The following is a 23,985-nucleotide window of genomic DNA, read 5'->3' as shown; positions in this document are numbered from 1 at the left end:
CAGTTGGATGACAAGTAGTCCTGTGTTATATGGATTGGGGGAAGGGTCTTTTATAGGTTGTCAAAGAATTCTTTCTGAAAACCCACACATTTTATTAAAACTATGCTATATTATATTAAAAATTAATATTATCATAGTTTGACTTTTCTAAAATTGGGAATTTGTATAGTTTAATATTAGTTTCTAAATTATTTTGTGTTGTCACTAAAACACAAAATTATGGAACCACATACAAACGACTCAGTTATGGTTGTATGATGAGAACCAAATCTTAATTCATAATTCTTATTTACTTATAGGTGTGCCAATAAATGCACTAAGTTCACCAGTCAATAAGATGAAGGAGGCAAATTATGTCATTTTATTTCCTTAAACTTTTAAATTTTGAAATAACTTAAAACTTATAGGAAAGTTGCAAAATTAATAAGAGCCTATACAGAGAACTCCAACAGACACCTGTAATGATTTTTTTTATATATATAGGCAGGCACCAGGAATCGAACGCAGGTCTCCGGCATGGGAGGTGAGGATTCTGCCACTGAGCTACCATCACACCACCCATTGAGCCACCATTGTACCACCCTGAATTTTTAATTCTTTTTGCATTTTTGTTTTCATTTTGTGTGTATGTTTTTATGTTTTAATTTTTTATTAAAGAAGTTTTATCATGCATAAAATATGGAGTTATTAAATATCACAGTATTATTAGTTTGCATTAGTTTGGCACATTTGCAACAATTCATGAAAGAACATGTTCATAATTGTACTATTAACTATAGTCTGTTATTTACAATGGGGTTCACTGCTTGAGTTGTGTAGTCCTATGTTTTTTGCTATCTTTTTTTCTAACATATATTCAACTTAAATTTTTATCTTTTAGCACATTCACATTTATAATTCAGTGTAATGAATTGCATTCACAATGGTGTCCTACCATCATCTACCATCACCACCAAATAGAAATGCTGTACAATTTAAGCATTAGCTCCCCGTTCCCTACTCCCATCCTGGCCCCTGGATATTCTAGATTCTGACTCTAAGTTTGCTTATTCTAATTATGGGAGAATATTTGTCCTTTTGTGATTTTGTGTCTGGCTTATTTCACTCAGTATCATGTCCTCAAGGTTCATCCATATTATTGTATGTATCAGAACTTCATTCCTTTTAGAGGTTGAATAATATTCCATTGGGAATATATATCACAATTTATTTATCTGTTCATCAGTTGATGAGCACTGGTTTCTTCTACCTTCTGGAAATTGTGAATAATGCTTCCATGAACATTGGTGTGCAAATACCTGTTGAGTCCCTGCTTTCAAATCTTGTGGCTATATACTTAGAAGTGGAATTGTGAGGTCATATGGTAATTTTATACGTAACTTTCTGAGATCTGCCAAGCTGTCTTCCACAGCAATTATGCATTCCCACCAGCAAGTGGGTACCTATTTTCAACATGCTATCTAAAACTTGTAATTTTCTGGTTTTTTTTTTTTTTTTTTTTTTTTAATAGCAGCCATTCTAGTGGCTGGAAAACAACATGCAGTTTTAGTGTTGTGTTCTAAAGCCAATACATTGCAATGTTTGGAATTAAAATCATAGGGGAAAACAGAACTGCTTGTTTAAAGGACTTAATGGAACAGGATATTTAGTAGTTGCATGGTAATTTTTTGTTTGTTTGCTTATTTTGCTTGCTTGTTTTTTTGGGGGGGAAGCAAATGGGTCAGGAATTAACCCAGGTCTCCTGCATGGCAGGCAAGAATTCTACAACTGAACTACCCTTGCATCCCCAGTGGCATGGTACTTTTAAAGTCTATTTTAAAGTGCCCTCATGTTAAGTAACTGATCATATTAGAGTTAGACAAATATCATTGTTAATTGGCATGTGGTGAATAACTATAGATTATGGCACACTCATCACCTTGGTGCATGATGAAATTGCATAGCTGCAAGACAAGTTGCAATGACAGCTTGAGAATACAATACTACTTCAAGCATTCAGAGATATAAAGGACTATTCCTTGACCCTTACTTGACATGTAGGAGTCATTTGAAAGTAAATTATTTGCAGGGGACCTTCTCCTAAATGTCTTAGACTTTATGATCAATGGATGGAACAGGTATACATTCACTATTTTCTTTCCTTTTTTATAGGAATACACTAAAGCAGTAGACATAACTGGGATCAATGCCATGAGTTAGTAGTCTAGATAAAATATCTAAGTCTGGGGTGGGCCACGGTGGCTCAGCAGGCAAGAATGCTTGCCTGCCATGCCAGAGGACCCGGGTTAGATTCCTGGTGCCTGCCCATGTAAAAAATTAAAATAAAAAATTAAAAAAAAATCTAGGTCTATTATGTATAGTAATGTCCACACCATAGTTAATCCTCTTCCTTTTCTGAAGCAAATTTTATCCCTAGATCTTTTTATGATCTTTTTGAATTTTCTGAGTGAACAGAACAATATGCTATGGCGATTTATTGAATTAGTCTATTAGTAGTAATATGTACAGAATGTTTTAGTTTTCTGCATCCATGCACAGAAGTCAAGTACTTCTCTCTCATCCCTTAATGTCTTGGGGAAGTTATACAACTATAACTTCATTAGTTAATAAAATACAGTCATTTTGAAAATTAGTTTCATACCTAATTCAAATATCACTTTCTTCTCTCCCACTAGCATATGCTTGAATTGTGTTTCTCCTTGGGGTGAAGGGGGGAGACATGTTATACCATGATAGACACATTTTTAATACTTTTTTAGCTATGACAAAATTTGAAGTCATGTAGACATGAGAGATAATGATTGTAGGCATTTCTCCTGTAAGTGCATTTGCATTGGTCATGGGGAAGTGTTAATCATCTTGATTCCATCTTCTGCTCATGAAACCTAACTCAACCAGTTTATCTCTGTAAGGGAAGTATGGAAGTTTCCTTAGCATAAGTGTTCAGAATCATCCAATTCCCTTTCATTACTGAGGAACCTTTTAGGGAGAATCAGTTGGTACTCTTTCAATGTCACCATTGGTTCCATGTCCCTTAATCATTTGTGAGTAGATTGTCTAGCTAATAGATTTGATGGCCCTGGACATTCCCTATTTCCTATCTAATCTTGAAAGTTTGTGCCCCTTTACAGAAATGCACAGTTCCTCATTTGCAGGTTTGGGGAAGGATTTCAAGAATTAGGGTTAGAATGGAAAGGATGATTATGCAAAAATATTATAATATACATTTGCTATTTCTTTTGCCTCAGGATTTTCCAATACGTTTCAAGTCCTTAGAAATTCATTGACTAGAAATTAGTACTGACCTTGGCATTTACAATATCCCTCAAATTTCAGAGGTTATATGACACTGTCTTCCTATGATAACCTCATTCTGGGTGTGGCAAAAAATGTGGAACTCAAGAGTCTGTATCTTATGAATTATCCATCCAGGGAATATAGTGATCATTTCCCCTTCTTATTTGTCAATCATTGAGCTGGAGCACCATACCATGAAACTTGACATGAAAGCAGGGGAAATACTCCTTCTCTTTACCCTGAGGAATAGCAGGACCATTTCTCTCTTACCGCTATCACTTTATTCCCATAAGATGGAAGTTTTTGAGATTTGTTGTTGAAAAATCTTCCCTCCCCTCCCTACCTCTGCCCTCTCCTTAAATAAGTCAGGGAGTGCAGTGTGAAGTGTTATTGGGAGTGCTGTTGAGAGAAAGAGAGGAAGACATCAGTGATTATAGTAGAGATGATTTTTTGATTCTTGTTAAGCCCTCAGGGGTTGATTCTGGCTCAATTATTTTCATTACTCTTTAAATGTGGAGTGGTTTTCATGTTTTTATTTCTGTCTTGAGCCCCAGTCAAAAAACATCTATAATTTAAATTCAGTTAAATTTTAAATCTTGAGGACAAGATTCTGTTCTTGAGGACAGTGTATAAACCAGGCATGGTTTAGACTATAACCTGCAGACCAAATCTGCTTGACAACTGTTTTTGTGAGTAAAGTTTTCTACAATACAGCCACATCCATTTGACTGGAGGTGCTCCCTCAGCAACTGTAGGGATGGACAGCTGTGGCTGTGACTATAAGGCTCACAAAGCCCAAAATATTTATTGTCTGACCTTTATAGAAAAATTGTGTTGATCTCTTGTCTAAATCATTTTTGTGTGCATATTATTCTGTCTATCCCTTCACTGTCATTATTTCCACAATACAATCCAACATAAAATGAAAGTATTATTTGTACCAAAGAGATATATATATACCTTCTAGATTTGGGGACTCTCAAGAAAATCTCTACACAGACCAGAACGGAATAGGAAAAGAAGGATAAGACCAAGGATTGGAAGCTGAGTGTATCGATGCAATTCTGAAGAGAAGAGAATTACAAAAAGATTTCATTATTAACATATCAATAATTTGACATGATGATGATTAAGATTTCAATTTAATTACTTATTCACTTTTGACTTCTGCTCTGTGGACATTTGATGGAAACTTAGAAAATCCAAAAGCAATAAAAATCCACTGGAAAACCACATATTAGCCATTAGGAGCTCCACAATCTTTTCAAATTGCACATACAGCAGCAATATAGTAGATACATGTTTATTGAAAAGGGGACAGATGTTCTTTGTTCAAAAAGATTACTCTTCTAATATTAGCTAATCATCGTACTAACTATAATTGGCCATTCCCCAAATCTGAAACCTCTATTAAAAAGATTTAAAATGAAATATTCACTCTCTCCAGGAAAATATGCCAAATTAAACATCTTGATAAGGGAATGCAATTATATATAGTTTAAGAGTAATCTTGACCATAGGAGATGCATTAAGCATTGGTAACAGAATTAAACAATACAGTATTCAATCAGTCATATATTTTTACAATAAGTTTAATAGAAAATGAAGAAACACCATGGGGAATCATGTATCCTCTTCTTGAAGTTGAGACATTGGAATTCTCTATTAAAACCAAAGGTTATTTAGCAGAGTGAAGAGCAATTACTGATATTCTAATTTGAAACTCCATCCAAGAAAAGTTTGGACATGGGGGGAAATAAGCCTAAGTGACCAAAGGCTTCATGACCAAAGTCTGGAGAGATGACCAGTTTGGCAATGTGACCAACATTCATTTGATTGAACACTTCCTACCAAATTAAACCCACCATCTACTTCTTCTGCTAACCCCCAAGACTTGGAACTTCTAAGGAGAGTAATTGTATTCCTTTACCTTATCCAGAAATAATATATGATACAGGATTGATATCCATTTTCAAGGGAAACAAATTGTCCAGACAACCCCAATTGGACCATAGATCCTGGGAAATATAGGGAGAGCTGACAAATTAAAACTAGAGGATAAGATGGTAGATTCAAGAACTGTTTTTACAGTAATAACTTTGAATATTAATGCATTAAATTCACCAATTAAAAGATACAGAGTGGCAGAATGGATTAAAAATATGATCCATCTACATGCTATTTTCAAGAGGTGCATCTTAGACTTAAGGATACAAATAAAAATTGAAAGCAAAAGAATGAAAAAAGATGTTCCATGTAGGTTTTAATCAAAAGAAAACAGGAGTAGCTACACTAATAGCCAATATAATTGACTTTAAACATAAAGATGTCATAAGAGTAAAGAAAGGGACTTTAATAAAAGGGACAACACACCAAGAAGAAATAATAATTATAAATGCCTATGCCCCCAATCAAAGAGCTTCAAAGTACATGAGGGAAACACTGGTAAAACTGGAGAGGACTATAGACATTTCAACAATAATCATGGGAGAATCCAATAAACCACTCTTCTCCACAGGTAGAACAACCAGACAGAGGATAACCAAGGAAATAGAGAACTTAAACAATGTGATAAATGAATTAGATCTAATAGGCATAGATAGAGTGTCATACCACAAAACACCAGAATATACATTTTTCTTCAGTGCTTCATGAATGTTCTCCACAATAGATCATATACTGGGACAAAAATAGGTCTTTATAAAAGTAATAAGATCAAAATTATTTAAAGCACTTTTTCTGACTCCAAGGGAATGAAACTGGAAATTAATAACTTCCAAAAACCTGAAATTTCACAAATATATGGAGCTTAAACAGCACACTCTTAAATAATCAGTGGGTCGGAGAAGGAGCTGCTAGAGAAATCACTAAATATCTGAAGATGAATGAAAATAAGAATATATCAGAACTTATCTGCTGTGGCAAAGGCAGAGCTAAGAGGGAAATTTATTGTCCTAAATGCCTACATTAAAAAAGAAGAATGAGCAAAAATCAAAGACTTAACTTCTCATTTGGAAAAATGAGAAAAAGAACAGAAAACTAACCCAAAAGCAAATTGATAAAGAGAATGACAAAGATTAAAGCAGAAATAAATAAACTGGAGAAAGAAAGAAAATCAACAAAACCAAAAGATAGCCCCTTGAGAAAATTAATAAAATTTATGGACCCCTAGCTAAGCTAATAAAAAAGAGAGAGGACACAAATAAAAAAAATCAGAAATTAGAAGGGGTTAATTATATGGATTCTGAAAAAATTTAAAAAATCATCAGAGCATACTATCAACAACTGTATGCCAACAAACTCGATAACTTAGATGAAATGAACAAATTCCTAGGAACACATGAATATCCTACGCTGACTCAAGAAGAAATATAAGATCTCAAGAAACCAATTAGAGGTAAAGAGATTCAATCAGTCATCAAAAAAAAAAAAAACTTCCTATAAAGAAAAGCTCAGGACCAGAAGGCTTCACAGGGGAATTTTGTCAAACATTCCAAAAAGAATTAATGGCAAATCTGCTCAAACTTTTCCAAAAAATTGAGGAAAAAAGAATCCCACCTAATTCATTTTATGAAGCTATCATCACTCTAATACCAAAACTGGATAAAGACACTACCAGAACGGAAAACCACAGACCAATCTCCCTAAAGAGCATAGGTGCAAAAATTCTCAACAAAATTATAGCAAATGAAATCCAATGACATATTAAAAGAATTATACATCATGACCAAGTGGTGTTTATACCAGGAATGCAAGGGTGGTTCAACAGAAGGAAATCAATCAATGTAATACAGCACATTAACAAATCAAAAGGGAAAAATCATGCCAATTGAAGCTGAAAAAGCATTTGATCAAATTCAGGATCCTTTTTGATAAAAACACTTCAAAAGGTAGGAATTAGAGGAAACTTCCTCAAAATCATAAAGAGTATATATGAACAACCCATAACCAACATCATACATAATGACGAGAGATTGAAAGCCTTCCCCCAAATAGAACAAGACAAGGAGGCCCATTGTCACCACCACTCTTCAACACTGTACTAGAAGTCCTAGCTAGAGCGGTCAGGAAGGAAAGAGAAAAGAAACAAAAGGCATCCAAATGGAAAAGGAATCAGTAGAGCTGTCATTATTTGCAGACAACATAATTTCATACTTGGAAAACCCTGAGAAATCTACAGCAAAGCTACTTAAGCTAATAAACAAATTCAGCAAATTACAAGATTAATGTACAAAGAACAGTAATATTTCTGTACACAGGCAATGACTTAATTGAGGAGACAATTAAGGGGAAAAAAGCCATTCAAAATAGCAACCAAAAGAATCAGATATCTAGTAATAAGCTTGACCAGGGATGTCAGGGCCTTATACACAGAAAACAGCAAAACATTACTAAAAGAAATCAAAGAAGATGTGGAAAGGTTGAATGTTGTTAAGATGTCAGTTGTACCCAAATTGATCTGCATATCAATGAAATAACAGACAAAGTTCCAAAATTTTTAAAAACTTGGAAAAGCTAGTTTTCAAATTTATTTGTAAAGGAAAGAGACGTCGAACTGCTAAAGATATCCTAAAATAGAAGAATAAAGTGGGAGGACTAACACTTCCTGACTTCCTGACTTTAAAGCTTATTGTAAAGCTATAGTAGTCAAAACAACATGGTACTGGTGCAAAGATAGGAGCATTGACCAATGAAATTGAATCAAAGCTACAGAGTTAGACCACCAAATCTATAGTCAATTGATCTTTGATAAGGCCCCAAATACACCAAAATGGGACAGAATATTATTTTCAATAAATGGGCATAAGAGAACTGGAAGTAAATAGCCAAAAGAATGAAAGAGGCCCCCAATCTTACACCCTATAGAAAAATTAATGCACGGGTGCAAAGGTAGTTCAGTGGTAGAATTCTCACCTTTCTTGCAGGAGACCTGGGTTCGATTCTTGGTCCCTGTACTTCCCCCAAAAAACAAACAACCAGAAAACAAACAAACAACACTTAACAAATGGTGCTGCAATAACAGGATACTCACATAGAAAAATAATGAAATGTGACTCTGCCATACAGCATACAAGTAAAAATTAATTCAAAATGGATGAAAGACCTAAATATAGGAGCCAGTACCTTAAAACTCCTAGAAGAAAATGTGGGGAAGCCACTTCAAGACCTAGTAACAGGAGGTAGCTTCTTTAACTTTACACCCAAACCACAAGCAATGGAAGAAAATTTTCATAAATGGGAACTCCTTAAAATCATAAGCCTCTGTGCATCACCTTTTTATCAAAAAGGTGAAGAGGCAGTCAACTCAAAGGAAGAAAATATTTGGAAACTGTATTGGTTAGAGATTTTATATCCTGTGTACATGAAGAAATTATACAACTGAACAACAACAAAAAACAACCTAATTATAAAATGGGCAAAGAAATGAATAAATATTTTTTTCTGAAGAGCAAATATAAATGACTAAAAAGCATATGAAGAGAAGTTTGACTTCATTAGCTACATGGGAAATGCAAATCAAGACTACAATGAGATATCATCTCACACCTATAAGAATGGCGGCATGAAACCACAAATGTTTGAAAGGATGTGGAGAAATTGGAATGCTTATTTACTGCTCATCAGAATATATAATGGTACAGTCATTGTGGAAGACAGTTTGGTGCTTCATCAGAAAACTAAAGATTGAGTTGCCCTATGATCTGGCAATACCAATACTTGGTATATACCTAGAAGAGCTGAAAGCAGTGACATAAACAGACATTTGCACACTGATATTCATAGCCACAATTTCCACAATTACAAAAATGATGGAAACATTCCAAGTGTCCATCAACAGATGAGTGGATAAACAAATTGTGCTATATATATATATATATATATATCATGGAATATTATGAAGCAGTAAGGTGAAATGAGGTTCCAAACCATATAGACAACAGGGATGAACCTTGAGGACATAATGCTGAGTGAATAAGTCAGACACAAAAGGAAAGATACTGTATGATTTTTCTATTATGACCAGTAAAGATAATGAAAGGTTTAACCACTGTAGAATATAGGGAAGTTAGAGACACGCAGAAGCTAGGAATGGGGGAAAGGTTACCCCATGAGGTCGAACTTAAATGTAAAGTGTGCCAGTTTAATGAAAATATTATATACCCCAGAAAAGCCATGCTTTAATCCTGTTTCAATCTTTCTTTTAATCCTGATTCAATACTGCAGGTTGGAAACTTTTGATTAGATTATATCCATGGAGCTGTGACACACCCTATTGTGGGTGTGACCTCTGATTAGATGGAGACGTGACTCCACCCATTCAAGGTGAGTCTTGGTTAGTTTTTTGGAATCCTTCAAAAGAGGAAACATTTTGGAGAGAGCCAGAAATAACAGAACCTATAGAAACTTCAGAGCAGAGCTGACACAGATGTCTATACATGGAGAGCAGAGATACAAATGTTTGGAGATGCTCAGAGCCCAGCAGACATCGCTATGAGATGTTAAACAAGCCAGAACCTAGAGAGAGCTAAGGGAAGCCAAGAGATGAAAAACAGCTCCAGAGAAGCAAAGTGTGGAACCTGAAGAGAGCCAAGGAAAGTCAAGAGATGAAAGCCAGCCCTGGAAAAGTACAGGGAAGAACCCCAACAGGAAAAAAGGCTGAAAGCAATGGAGCCCAGGAGTAAGGGACCAGCAGATGCCAGCCACATGGCTACCCAGCTGGCAGAGGTGTTCCTGACCCATCAGCCTTTCTTGAGTGAAGGTAACCTCGTGTTGGTGCCTTAACTTGGACACTTTCACTTCCTTAGACCTGTAAACTCATAACTTATTAAATTCCCCTTTTTAAAAGTCATTCCAGTTCTGGTATACTGCTTTCTAGCAGCTTCCAAGCTAACACATAAGAGAACAGTTAGAAGGCACACAATGAACTGAGTGAACCTCAGAGACAATGTTGTGCAAAATAAGCCAGAAACAAAAGAACAAATATGCCGAGTCTCTTTCAGAAAATACTTAAAAGAAAATTGGAGCTTATATTGTAAGCTCTTATAGCAGTCATACTTAGTCTGAAGTTATAAGCATATTTCTAGATTCCAAGATACTGAGCTATATATGTATAAACTGTTATTTCCTTGGAACTTTGAGTACCTCTGTGACACCTAATATTCAGAGCTGGTGTTCTGCAGCTCTGAAAGTCAGCACTGCTGCATACAATGACAGTTAAAGTAACCTTCAATTAGAAATAAAAATGAAGCTGATCTGGTTGGGAATAAGGTAAATCAAAATATAGTGTAAAAGATGATAGTGCATATGCTCTAGAGATTCACCTACTGTATGAGATCAAAGGCACAGAGTTTTATTGTATTTACAATCTAAATTTTCTGTAATGCATAATGTACAGCAACCTGTCTGGATAGCTCATTTAAACAATCCAAACACATGAGTTCTCAGGTTTGAGCCTGGCCCTGGCACCATGAAATTGACAGTGCTTTCTGGAGGGGAAAAGAAATGTAACAAAATAAAATATTAGTGGCTAAGAGAGTTCATATGGTGTCATGAGGCTATTCTGGAGGCTACTCTTAGGCAAGCTTCAGTTAGATACTGCTAATTGCCATGGTTTGCCATACTCCAACTAATATCATTCCTTTTAACCCTAAAGAACACCTAAGGATCTAACTGAGACTCTACAAAATTTCATGTATTGTGTTTACTTTCTTGCAACTTATAACCTCAGGAGGGTTCCTAGGCCAGAGAAATCTTGGAAACTAAAGAGGCCGGCCCTCCCAAGAATATCAACTAATTCCATCCCCTTATTCTATATTGTTGAAACCTCTTTTCAACATGAAAAAATTAGATTGGGCATAGCCCAAAGACCCCTATAGACTGGAAGTAGGATCAAAAGAAAAGGAGGTGTTATAAAAGAGAAGATAGGGTTTAACAAACGAGTATGACTGCTGAATCACTACAATGATATTTCTTCTAGCTTCCAGGGTTTTGGAGCAGCTTGAAGGAAAAACCTGAAAATGTAGAATGGTAATCCATACCAAACTTCGAAGTCTGTTTTTTAACTTCTTGTTACTACGCATTTTGAAAATTATTGCTTTTTTTTGTATATATGTTATATTTCACAATAAAAAAATGTTTAAAGTGCACTGAGAATGTCTTGGTGTATCAGGATAGTCAAAGTATCAGGCTTAGAGGCTGGTAGTGATGTTTCACAAAAAAAGAGCATGCCAGTGCCACAGCTCAGAACAAATAGAGTAGATAGCCAATCTATCTTCCAAAATAGAGCAGATTGCCAATCACTGAGGATTTGACTAGAAGCTTTATCACTGTTGCTTATTAAAAGCCAGATGCTTCTGCTGTCTTGTTCAATGAATGAAAGATTCCGCAGAGGAACTGCTTCATCAAATTGTTTATTTCTAGGCCAGAGTCTTCTGTGAGGACATCTAATTAATTGAGCCTACGGAATTTACCTTTGTGTTTGCTCTAAGGAAGCCTGGAGAGGGGAGTTCCGGTTTCTACACATGGAAAGCAGACTCATGATTTGGAGAATTCTCTAAACTTAGAATTGATCTTCCAAATACCCTGGATGACTAAACATGACAAATGTCCCCTAGAGGAAGAGTTTTTAGTAGGAGATCATATGGAATGAGGGCTACATTATAAATGAAAGATATTTTTCCTAAGCCTATGGACTTGGGAACTTCTAGAGTACTCTAGACCAGTTATCTGCTCACTGATGAACTCATAGTTATGGTCAATCAAATGTTTTTTCATGAATTCACATTATATCAATGTTGGCATTTGGTGATAATTAACACTTGTTTTCATACTCCATCCTCACTCCTAGAGTTTGGAACCTAACAGTGCTAGAGATACAGAAGACAAATAAAGAGAAATAAAATTATCAGCTGTATACATATAATGTGGTTGACTGGGGAATGTGGCTTCAGATGTGCAGCAACAGTGGGTTTCCTAATAGCTGACCTGTCTTATAAAAATTCACATATTCAATCATTTTCATGACAGGATAATTTCAATCCTGCTCTGCTAGAGCAGGCCACTGGCACCTTTTTGATGGAAGCAACCAAAAAGCTACATTCAAGTATATTCATTTATTTCTCCCTTCAACCTTGGGACAGAGTTCAGGAAGAGGGTGGAAAGAGGACAGGAGTATTTTCTAGAAGAAATCTCATGAAAGCATAATCCCGGGGCATTAGCGATTACCCTCTAGTCTGTTACCTTTTGCTATTTAAGAGATAAACCTAAACAAGGAGACAGTAGAGTCCATGCTCATGGTCATTTCTATAAATTGGCTCAGGTTGCTAAGAATTGTGGCATTTTGCTTCCTTGTGAACTTGCTCTGTTGCTTGGTGTCAATGAAAATGGTTGAACGTACCTAAAGAGGTTATCAATCTAGATAGTCAGTACTTGGAAGGGAATTGATGATCAAAGCCAACTGCAAATTTAGATCCATGTTTTAGAATATTTGAATATTAACAGAGCATCTGGATACCACAGCTATTAAAGATTTTCCTTTTCTCTCATGAGAGCTCAGCCATGCATTAACAATATTTACAAATTGTTATTTATAAAAGTGGACCACAAAAGATTGTGGTCTAGAGAGAATGCTATCAGATTAGTCTGCAATATTCCTCAAAATGGAAGGCCTAGTGAATTTGGCTTCCAAAAGAAATATATAGAGTGAGAAAAACAAAGGATAAAACTTGGGGCCAGTTTTGACACACTGCTATATCAGTAAACTCATTGTAGCAATAATGATGAGTTAAACTTTTTTCTTGATTCTTCTTAGCCCTTGTGAGATCAATTGGTTTTCCAAAAAATGTTGGTGAATGTCACACATTTGCATAATTTTATATTTGTACTGGGAACATGTGACTTTTCCATGCATGTGTACACAGGAATTAAAAGATGAGAACATTCTATTTACCAGAATTCCTTCTACAGTGCACACTGTGTTGGTTTGAGGATAATTTCCCCATAAGGTCACTTAAGTTAGAATCTGAGTCATCATGAGCCTGGATATCAAATAATACTTGCATTTAGGAGAAGATGAAGGAGCTACACTCCAGCTGATGAGAATTTCTGTTTGAAACATGAGTGGGAGTGGGTATAGGGAAGAAAGAAATGAGAGAATGTATGAAATGTTGAGTGCCCACTTTGTCCACACTTTTCCATTGCCAGTAAAGTTACTAAAATTCATGATATGCTGGCTGGGAGCTTTGTGAATACCCATATTTGGGGTGGAAAGGAAACATGATATGAAAGAAAAGACAGTTTTAAACCATAGAAATTGGAGGTAAGTGGTGAATTTTCAGGGCATAGCAGAAATGTAGTGAGACTTCAGTCTTTCCGCACCAGGATTTCATGCTAGTCTAATCTTTTTTTTTTTTTTTTTTTTTTTTTTTTTTAAAGGAAAGACAGAGAGAAGGAAGGAAGGATAGAAGGAAGGAAGGAAGGAAGAAAGGGAAACATCTTTAAACATTTTCTTGTTTTATTGTATTTTGTTTTTCCGTTTTTTGTTACATGGGCTGGGGCCGGGAATCGAACCGAGGTCCTCCGGCATAGCAGGCAAGCACTTTGCCCGCTGAGCCACCGCGGCCCGCCTAGTCTAATCTTGCTCAAGGGCTAGTACCAGCTAATATTTAGATTATGCACGCACACATGTATGCATGCATGCACTTGTAGTAGTAGAATTTTCCATCACTCTCTCATATGCTCCTTAAGAAATAAGATGGATTTGACTTCTATGGAATTACTGAGCCAGAGCCAGCAACTTACATGCAGTTACCAGTCATAGTACTTGTCTCTGCATCTGTATGAGAGGAACACAGATGTGACTCAGCAGTGATTTAACAACCATCCATCACTCTTAGGAGAATTTGTATGGGCCATAGAGTTGCTGAATGGAGAATTGCTCCGTGGGCTTGCAGGAGGAAAATGAAATGGTTCAATTTCAGAGAGCATTCCAATTATATGTTTTTTTCTTTCCTTAAAGAGAATAAGATTTTCATTTCTATAGTTTGATTTCAGACATATTTTTCCAATACACCGGGTTGCCTGGATAGTGTATGTTATACACTCGCACAAGCATTTTTACCAGTGAACTCCCTTTGCTCATCAATTCTGTACTCAGACGTGCACAATCTAATCTTAGTTAGCCCACTGCCTATGCTTTCAATTTTTAAATGTGGTTCACCTTTCAGATGTTTTATTCCTATGAATGTCTAATGAGCCTACAAAATTTGGGGGTTTATTGAATTAAAAAGCATTCTGTGATTTTAAAAATCAAATGCAGCTTAGAAATATCGCTGGGCAACGTTAACATGTACTTTTGTTTGTTTAGTTTCTTTTCTTTAGTCAGCTTCCCCTCCATCTGCTCTCCTCCTTCTCCTGTTCTGTTTCTCTTGACTAATGTGTTCTCACATCTGAAACACTTTATGTCAGAGACCTCTCACATAACTTGGCACACAATATTGAATCGGCACCAAATAATGACTTGTTGAAATGACTGGCAGTGTAAAATTCTGTGGTTTTATTTGTTTTGCTTTGTTTTTTGAAACCAATGTTCCTCCTGATGTATTTTTCTTCCTGCATTTTCATAGACTACTCTGCAATTTGTGATAAAATCCACACATATAGACACATATTCAGGGAATATAGTCATCATATTTGTTTAATTTATATGAATCTATACTTGCATACCTGCCCCATAAGAAGGGAAGTTATTATAAGTAGCACAGATAGTTCCCTTTCGAGTTCCATTAATGAATAGGGAATAAGAATTGGGAATCTGTTGTCCTAAAGGAGTCTAGGCTGTAAAAAACCATGCTTTAGGGCGGGCCATGGTGGCTCAGTAGGTAAGGGTGCTTGCCTGCCATGCCCGAGGGCCCGGATTTGATTCCCAGTCCCTGCCCATGTTAAAAAAAAAACATGCTTTACTAAAACCCACTAGGATAAGTGTAATTTTCCTGTTTAAAGATATAAAAATGTCAGCCAACTTTATGTGGCAGTCAATCAAAGAAATAATGACCTATTATTCATAATGGAGGAAACTGTTTTTTCTTTTGCTCTTAATGAGCAATGGTGGGTGTGTTTTAAATGTAGCAGATTTCTAAGGAATTTCCAAGGGCTTTTTAGACTCCTCACTGGTGGAAACTAACTCACCATAAAATAAGACTTTACTATGTAAGTTCAATCTCAGTATATATGTACTACTTATGGGGATGCATGTATATGTACAAAAATAAAGATATATATGCATAACATTATATGTGTCACATATATGCATAGGTATATTGATATTATTTAGTTGTGTTTAATTATTTTTTTGCAAAAATTGCATGTGAAGAACATTTTTTAAGATTGTTTAAGTACATTTGGAAAAACTGAAAATTTGAATGACCGTGCTCTATGCTCAGCTTCTCCGTTAACTCCACTCCATTGAACAGTATTGACACTGACATCTCATGATGCGTATGAACTACTTTTTATGTATCACAAGGCCCTTGAATCATTCTTGTTCCTTGGGGATTTAAGGAGACTTTTCCTGAAACTGCAATTTCTCTGAGCAATTTCCTGTACAGTTCTAGAACCCTCCTTACAAGTTCTGCTCCAAAGATGGACTGGTACCAGTCTTTGCCTGTTGCCAGATTCCCCAAGGACTCAAACCACACTAACAGTACCAAACCACACCATAAATTTTCTGGTCGATTTACTGAAGATTAGTGGATCACAAGATAGAGAGATATTCACATTCCACATAGCATTTCACCCTCATCCATGTATTCCTTGGGTCTCTAGTCTACCCATATTCCCCGTTGTACCCTTCTATATTCTTGTAGACGTCTTTGCCTAATTCATCGTAGCAAGTCTTTCAGAATTGTTGGGGCTTAGCAGATAGTAAGAAATAAGAACCCAAACATCAGGATTTGATAGAGTTTGAGATACCTGATGGAATCTCCCTGTCACATTTTTACCTAATACTTTTCTTTCTCTGTTAGGAGTTGTTATGGACCAATAATGTGAAGCAGAGCAGATTAATGGTGCAATGACTTTATGTATTTATAAAACACCAAAATTACTAGTTAATTGACCACTTAACTGAAAAGATAAATAATTTGGTTTTTAAATCATCTTTCATTGAGTCAAAAGTTAACAGCTTCAGTGTACAGATGGCTTCGTGGTAGAATGCTCACCTTCCATGCGGGAGACCCAGGTTCAGTTCCTGGACCATGCACCCCCCCACCCAAAAAAAAAAGAAGTTAACAGCTTTTTGAGTGATATCTCCTAGGCCTGGAAATGGGAACTGAACTCAGACTTTTCTACATGCCATGTGGCCTTGAACAACTTAATCTCTCTGAGCGTTATTTCCACTTGTAAATTAGAATAATAATCACACCTTGCAATATGGATTATTAACATAAATAATAAATGCAATAATTAAATGTAAAAAAAATACGTAAAACGTCTAAACATTTCACATTGTCCTTGGCACAGAGTAGTTGTTAATAAGTTGCATAATTAAGTGAAAGAAATAGTAAATGAACAAAATGATAAAACTGTATAAATGAGCAGAGGGACGATTATTAAATCAAAATAGACTTTCATTTTTAAATAATGACCAGAACAGGTAGCGTAATATTATTTATTTATTTATTTTAATTTTGAAACAACTCAATCTTATAGAAAGCTGTCAAGTGTCATACAGAAAGTTTTATTTCCTGAACCATTTGAAAGTAAAGTACTGACCTGACGTCCCACCATCTCAGACCTAGAATACTTCTATATAGCCATAATATAGCCACTCAATACCAAGGAACTTTTTATTGATTCATTACTATCACCAAATCCTCCAACTTCATGCAAATCTCTCTGTTTCGGTTAAAATACCCTTAAAGCAAAAAGGATCCAGTTCAGAATCAAACGTAGTATTTAGTTGTAGTGTCTTTAATCTCCTTCAGTCTAGAATACTTTCTCAGAGCTTTATTGATTTTCATGACTTTAATAGAGATTATGGGCCAGTTTTCTGTTAATTTTTTTGTTTTTTCTAGTTTAGAATATTCTTCCTTCAGTCTGTTCTCTCCATCACCAGTGTAAGTAACCATATCTGCTGGGCACACTCCTTCCTTTTAGTAAAGAATGCATTCAGAGGCTGCAGTCTAGATGTTAGATGTTCTCACTGGCATTAGTTTATTGCTTCTCCCAGTTCTGTTCAGTAGACAGAGATGCATTTACATATACAACTATGTACTCTATGTTTATTTCTATTTCAATCCACAAAGATCGAATACCATGAAGTCAATCGATATTTTTAATTTCAATTCAACACTATAAAGTTCATTCCAGTACTAGTCTTTCTCTAAGAATGAGAAATTTGGCTCCCCAATTGCTTAATATCTACTAACTTGATAAATTCCTTTGTATATAACCAATATCCTATTTCTGTGACCACCCTTTCCCCATATGTAGATGACCTTTGCACCCTGTTTGGACTAAGCTGTCTTCTTCTAGCTTTGGCTCCCACTCTGTCGTGCTGTGTCAACCTCAGGGATGTCTCTGCAGACCTGCTCAGACTCTGATTCCTTTTGCTAAGCTGCCTGCCCACATGGATGCCCTCTTTGCCCCCATGGAACTCTGAATCCCTACACTTATCAGTCCCCATACATGGATCCCCTATACATCCTGCTCAAGCTCTGTCATTCACAGGAAGTCTCAATTTCTGGATACCTCCTTTGCCTCTTGTGGACTCAAAAATTCTGTAGCAGGAGGCCTCCAAATGTAGATACCCATCTCATTCTGCTTGAGATCTGATGCCCTACACTGGACTGCTCCAATATATGGATATCTTATTCAGCCTGCTCTAGCTCTGACTTCCTACATCAAGCTGCCCACTCTTAACCTGACTTTTCCTTAGATTCCTTCTTCATCTTGCTTGGACTCCAACATCCCTCTCTGGTCCATCATACAATCCCCTCTGCTGCTGGTGCAACTATACCCTCTGATTCACATAGTAGTTTGAGAATCAAATTATTAAGGAAGGGACAAGGAAGAGGAAGAAGAAGAGGAAGAGTCCTTGGAAAACTTAAAAATATCTCATTCCTTTGCATGATTAAGACATAGCAAAATATAAAGGGAAAATATTAATCATAAATATTTTCACTAGAAAATGACTGAGTAACATTAGAAATATTAATTTATAGATGTCAAAAGATTCATATATTTCCATCCTTGTATTCTCAGTCTCTAGGACATGGCCTGGTACATTGCAGGTATTTAAAGTTTAATGAATTAAAACTTGAAAGCCGCCCCCTTTCTCCGCCGGCCCGCCGCGCGGCGCCCACGCCCCGCAGCAGCCGACCCGCCCGCCCTCCTTCTCCCCCCTCTTTCTCCGCCGGCCCGCCGCGCGGCGCCCACGCCCCGCAGCAGCCGACCCGCCCGCCCTCCTTCTCCCCTCTCTTCCCCCTCCTGCTCCGGCCACTCTCCAACCACCACGGTGCCCTCTTCCCCTGCCTTCACTGGCTCCTCCGCCACCAGCCTCGACAGCCTTGCCGCCCTCACCTTTCCTCCTCCAGAACAGCTACTGGGGGAGTGGAGATAATACAGAGCAGCTCCCGGAGCCACAAGGGAGATCAAAGGGACGGCGTACCCCATCCTGGAACAGCTGACTATCTGGGAGAACCAGCTCCGGTGAGATCACCAAGGGGCACGGGCTTTCCTGGGTGGGACGGCAAGTGACCGGAGTCCCTCCCTTCCACCTTCCCAGGCCAGCTGGTAGAATTGGACAGGCGGTCCCCTTAGGCTGCGGCGGCTGGTGCCCCCACCACGCGAGGCCCCCCGGCACAACTGAGATAGTTGGGTCGGAAATCCCCAGACTGCGGAGAACAGTGACCTGGGGATCCCTTCCAAACACGTGACTCCCCCGTCCGGCTGGGAACAGTGCACTCTCCCGGGCTGCGACAGCTGGCGCCCTCCCGCCATGCTTGGTGTCCCGGGCCGACTAGCTAATTCGGCCGGACGCTCTCCCATGCTGCGGCGGCCGGCAACCCTCCCCGCATTTGGAACCCCAGGCCGGCTGGCATTCTTCCAAGACGCTTCGGCTGCCGAACCTCCCCTATGGTGAGAATTTTCCAGAGTTAAAGGACCCACAGCAACTTTCACTGGTGGAACCCGTAGACAAACGTGTGACACGAGCGCCACCTACTGGGCAGGATAAGAAAAACAGAACCCAGAGATTGCACAGAAAAATCTTTCAACCTGTGGGGTCGAACACCCAGGGAAATCTGACTAAATGCCCAGATGCCAGCAGAAGATAACAGATCACGCTCAGAAAATTGAACATATGGCCCAGTCAAACGAAGAAACCAATAGTTCAAATGAGATACAGGAGCTGAAACAACTAATGCTGAATATACGAACAGAAATGGAAAACCTCTTCAAAAACGAAATCGATAAATTGAGGGAGGACATGAAGAAGACATGGGCTGAACATAAAGAAGAAATAGAAAAACTGAAAAAACAAATCACAGAACTTATGGAAGTGAAAGATAAAGTAGAAAAGATGGAAAAAACAATGGATACCTACAATGACAGATTTAAAGAGACAGAAGATAGAATTAGTGATTTGGAGGATGAAACATCTGAATTCCAAAAAGAAACAGAAACTATCCGGAAAAGAATGGAAAAATTCGAACAAGGTATCAGGGAACTCAAGGACAATGTGAACCGTACAAATATACGTGTAGTGGGTATCCCAGAAGGAGAAGAGAAGGGAAAAGGAGGAGAAAAACTAATGGAAGAAATTATCACTGAAAATTTCCCAACTCTTATGAAAGACCTAAAATTGCAGATCCAAGAAGTGCAGCGCACCCCAAAGAGATTAGACTCAAATAGGCGTTCCCCAAGACACTTACTAGTTAGAATGTCAGAGGTCAAAGAGAAAGAGAGGATCTTGAAAGCAGCGAGAGAAAAACAATCTGTCACATACAAGGGAAACCCAATAAGACTATGTGTAGATTTCTCAGCAGAAACCATGGAAGCTAGAAGACAGTGGGATGACATATTTAAATTACTAAAAGAGAAAAACTGCCAGCCAAGACTCCTATATCCAGCAAAATTGTCCTTCAAAAATGAGGGAGAAATTAAAACATTCTCAGACAAAAAGTCACTAAGAGAATTTGTGACCAAGAGACCAGCTCTGCAAGAAATACTAAAGGAAGCACTAGAGTCAGATACAAAAAGACAGAAGAGAGAGGCATGGAGAAAAGTGTAGAAAGAAGGAAAGTCAGATATGATATATATAATACAAAAGGCAAAATGTTAGAGGAAAATATTATCCAAACAGTAATAACTCTAAATGTTAATGGACTGAATTCCCCAATTAAAAGACATAGACTGGCAGAATGGATTAAAAAACAGGATCCTTCTATATGCTGTCTGCAGGAAACACATCTTAGACCCAAAGATAAATATAGGTTGAAAGTGAAAGGTTGGGAAAAGATATTTCATGCAAATAACAACCAGAAAAGAGCAGGAGTGACTATACTAATATCCAACAAATTAGACTTCAAATGTAAAACAGTTAAAAGAGACAAAGAAGGACACTATATACTATTGAAAGGAACAATTAAGCAAGAAGACATAACAATCATAAATATTTACGCACCGAACCAGAATGCCCCAAAATACGTGAGGAATACACTGCAAACACTGAAAAGGGAAATAGACACATATACCATAATAGTTGGAGACTTCAATTCACCACTCTCATCAATGGACAGAACATCTATACAGAGGATCAATAAAGAAATAGAGAACCTGAATATTACTATAAATGAGCTTGACTTAACAGACATTTATAGGACATTACATCCCACATCAGCAGGATACACCTTTTTTTCAAGTGCTCATGGATCATTCTCAAAGATAGACCATATTCTGGGTCACAAAGCAAGTCTTAACAAATTTAAAAAGATTGAAATCATACACAACACTTTCTCGGATCATAAAGGAATGAAGTTGGAAATCAATAATAGGCAGAGTGCCAGAAAATTCATAAATACATGGAGGCTCAACAACACACTCTTAAACAACAAGTGGGTCAAAGAAGAAATTGCAAGAGAAATTAGTAAATACCTAGAGGCAAATGAAAATGAAGACACAACATATCAAAACTTATGGGACGCAGCAAAGGCAGTGCTAAGAGGGAAATTTATTGCCCTAAATGCCTTTATCAGAAAAGAAGAAAAGGCAAAAATGCAGGAATTAACTGTCCACTTGGAAGAACTGGAGAAAGAACAGCAAACTAATCCCAAAGCAAGCAAAAGGAAAGAAATAACAAAGATTAGAGCAGAAATAAATGAAATTGAAAACATGAAAACAATAGAGAAAATCAATAAGACCAGAAGTTGGTTCTATGAGAAAATCAACAAGATTGATGGGCCCTTAGCAAGACTGACAAAAAGAAGAAGAGAGAGGATGCAAATAAATAAGATTAGAAATGAAAGAGGAGACATAACTACTGACCTTACAGAAATAAAGGAGGTAATAACAGGATACTATGAACAACTTTATGCTAATAAATACAACAATTTAGATGCATTTAGAATAAAATTCAATGTTTTTTCATGGTCCACAAGTCCCTAAATAGTCTTATTCCCAGTTACCTCCTTAGATTTACTCATACTTACTCATTCTGGCCCATACTCACAGCCTTAGACAATGGACCTCATAATAATTCTTCCAAAGCATTACTAATTTCCATTTGAAATCTTTTCACTTGCCCTGTTATGGCTTCATATGCTTTGCCCCCAAGTCAAAATTTTGCCTTTTCTTCCACCTTTAACTCTAAGCTTTAATATAATCTCTTCATAGAGTCCATTTTGTCTATTTAATGTTATTTATTATATTGACTTCCTTCACTTTCCATAGTATGCAATTGTTTTCTTAATCTATTTCTATATCATCTTCAGGCCCAATGTAAATAATGTAATATCATACAGGGACCATGTAAATATCATATAGGGACCATGTCTATCTTGTTCCCCATTATGCAATAACTGAACAAGTTAAATGTTCAAATATTCATTTACTAAATAAATGAATCATAATACTGGGACATAAACCCAATTAAAATGAGGATGTGTGAGATAGTTTTCAAAATATTTGTTTTCTATATAAATAAGTACAATATAAATGTTTTAGTTACTTAGCCTTTCTAAATATCACTTCAATCCTATTATTTTTTAAGATGTTTCCAAAAAAGGAGGCATCACTATATAGCATTTTTAATGATATTTATTTAGTAAGTGTTAAAAACTTAAAGTTGGACACTAACTTAAGTGAAAACTATACAAATCAAATTTTCATTTTGCTTAAAATATATCTGATAATATAAAATGGTTGATTTTCCTAGCTTAGTTCAAAGTTCTACTAATTGATTTGAAAATAGTTCTGACTCTACATTAAATAATAGACAGATCTTGAAATCAAGAATGTCACTAAAAGGCTGTATCATTTAGCGTTTTCCAGAAAAACAGAATCAACAGACATATATTTGTATGTATATGTATATGTATTAATAGATTTACTTTTAAGGAACTGGCTCATGGGATCATGAAAACCAACAAATCTGAGATTTGTAGGACAAACTATCAGGCTAGTAACTAAGGCAAGAGTTGATGCTGATACATTATGAGCCCAAAGCCCCTGAGTCTTCATTACATTTTATGTATTTGTCTATTAGATCCTGTAGAAGTAAAATAAGTAAAAAGCAGAATTACAAACCAAAAATACAATGGTACTGGCATACTATTTACCCCTGTCATTATTTAAAATCTTTATTTGTTCTTGTAGCTTCAGCTATTGTCTATTGGCTTTTCCTATCAACTTGCACTTTAGCAGCTCTTGTGGGGCCAGTCTAGTGATGAACTCCCTCATCTTTTGTTTATACAGGAATGTCTTAATCTGCTCCTCATTTTTGAAAGATACTTTTGTTAGTTATAGAATGCTTGTTTCTCAGCTTTTTGCTTTCAGCACTTTAAATATGTCTTCCCACTGCCTTCTTGGCCCCATGGTTTCCAATAAGAAATCAACACTTCTTTTGACTGAAGTTCCCTTATATATGACTTGTTGCTTCTCTCTTGTAGATTTCAGAATCATCTCTTTACCTTTGGCATCCAGTAGTTGGATTATAATGTTCTGAAGGGTGGGTCTATTTGGATGTATCTTATGTAGAGTTCATTGAGCATATTGGATGTGTAAATTCATGTTTTTTTGGTCAAATTTTGGAAGTTTTAAGCCATCGTTTCTTTATTTCTTTGAATATTCTCTCTGCCCTTTCCTCATTTTCTTCTTCTGGAACTCTCACAATGCATATGTTGGCATGCATGATGGTGTCCCATAGGGTCCTCAGGTTCTGTTTACTTTTTAAAAAAAAATTATTTACACAGCATACACACCATCCAAAGTGAATTAATCAGTGGCTTTCAGTATAATCACAGAGCTGTGCTTTCATCACCACAATCAATTTTAGAATAGTCTCATTGCTCCAAAAAAGAAAATCCCATGCCCTTTATATCCCCCTGTTCTAGCATCATGTAAAAGCTGCTGGAATGTAATATACCAGCAACAGGATGACTTTTAAAAAGGGGAATTTATTAAGTTGCAAGT

General features: G+C 36.7%; 1 long non-coding RNA gene across 5 annotated transcripts in view; it reads left to right on the top strand.

Annotated features, from left to right (window-relative positions):
* LOC143665448 (uncharacterized) overlaps positions 1-23,985 on the top strand; it is a 128,595-nt gene that overhangs the window by 66,780 nt on the left and 37,830 nt on the right. The window contains exon 4 of one of the 5 annotated variants that reach the window (XR_013166976.1): positions 484-646. The exons of the other annotated variants lie outside the window; for them this stretch is intronic. This is a non-coding gene — a long non-coding RNA (uncharacterized LOC143665448). Of the gene's footprint in view, positions 1-483; positions 647-23,985 lie in introns of those variants that run through there. 5 annotated transcript variants of the gene reach the window in all.

Source organism: Tamandua tetradactyla, chromosome 21 (genome assembly GCF_023851605.1).
Source record: "Tamandua tetradactyla isolate mTamTet1 chromosome 21, mTamTet1.pri, whole genome shotgun sequence".
In the NCBI taxonomy this organism is placed as follows: domain Eukaryota; kingdom Metazoa; phylum Chordata; class Mammalia; order Pilosa; family Myrmecophagidae; genus Tamandua; species Tamandua tetradactyla.
The sequence above is the reverse complement of the archived record's forward strand: the minus strand, read 5'-3'. Positions and strand labels throughout refer to the sequence as shown.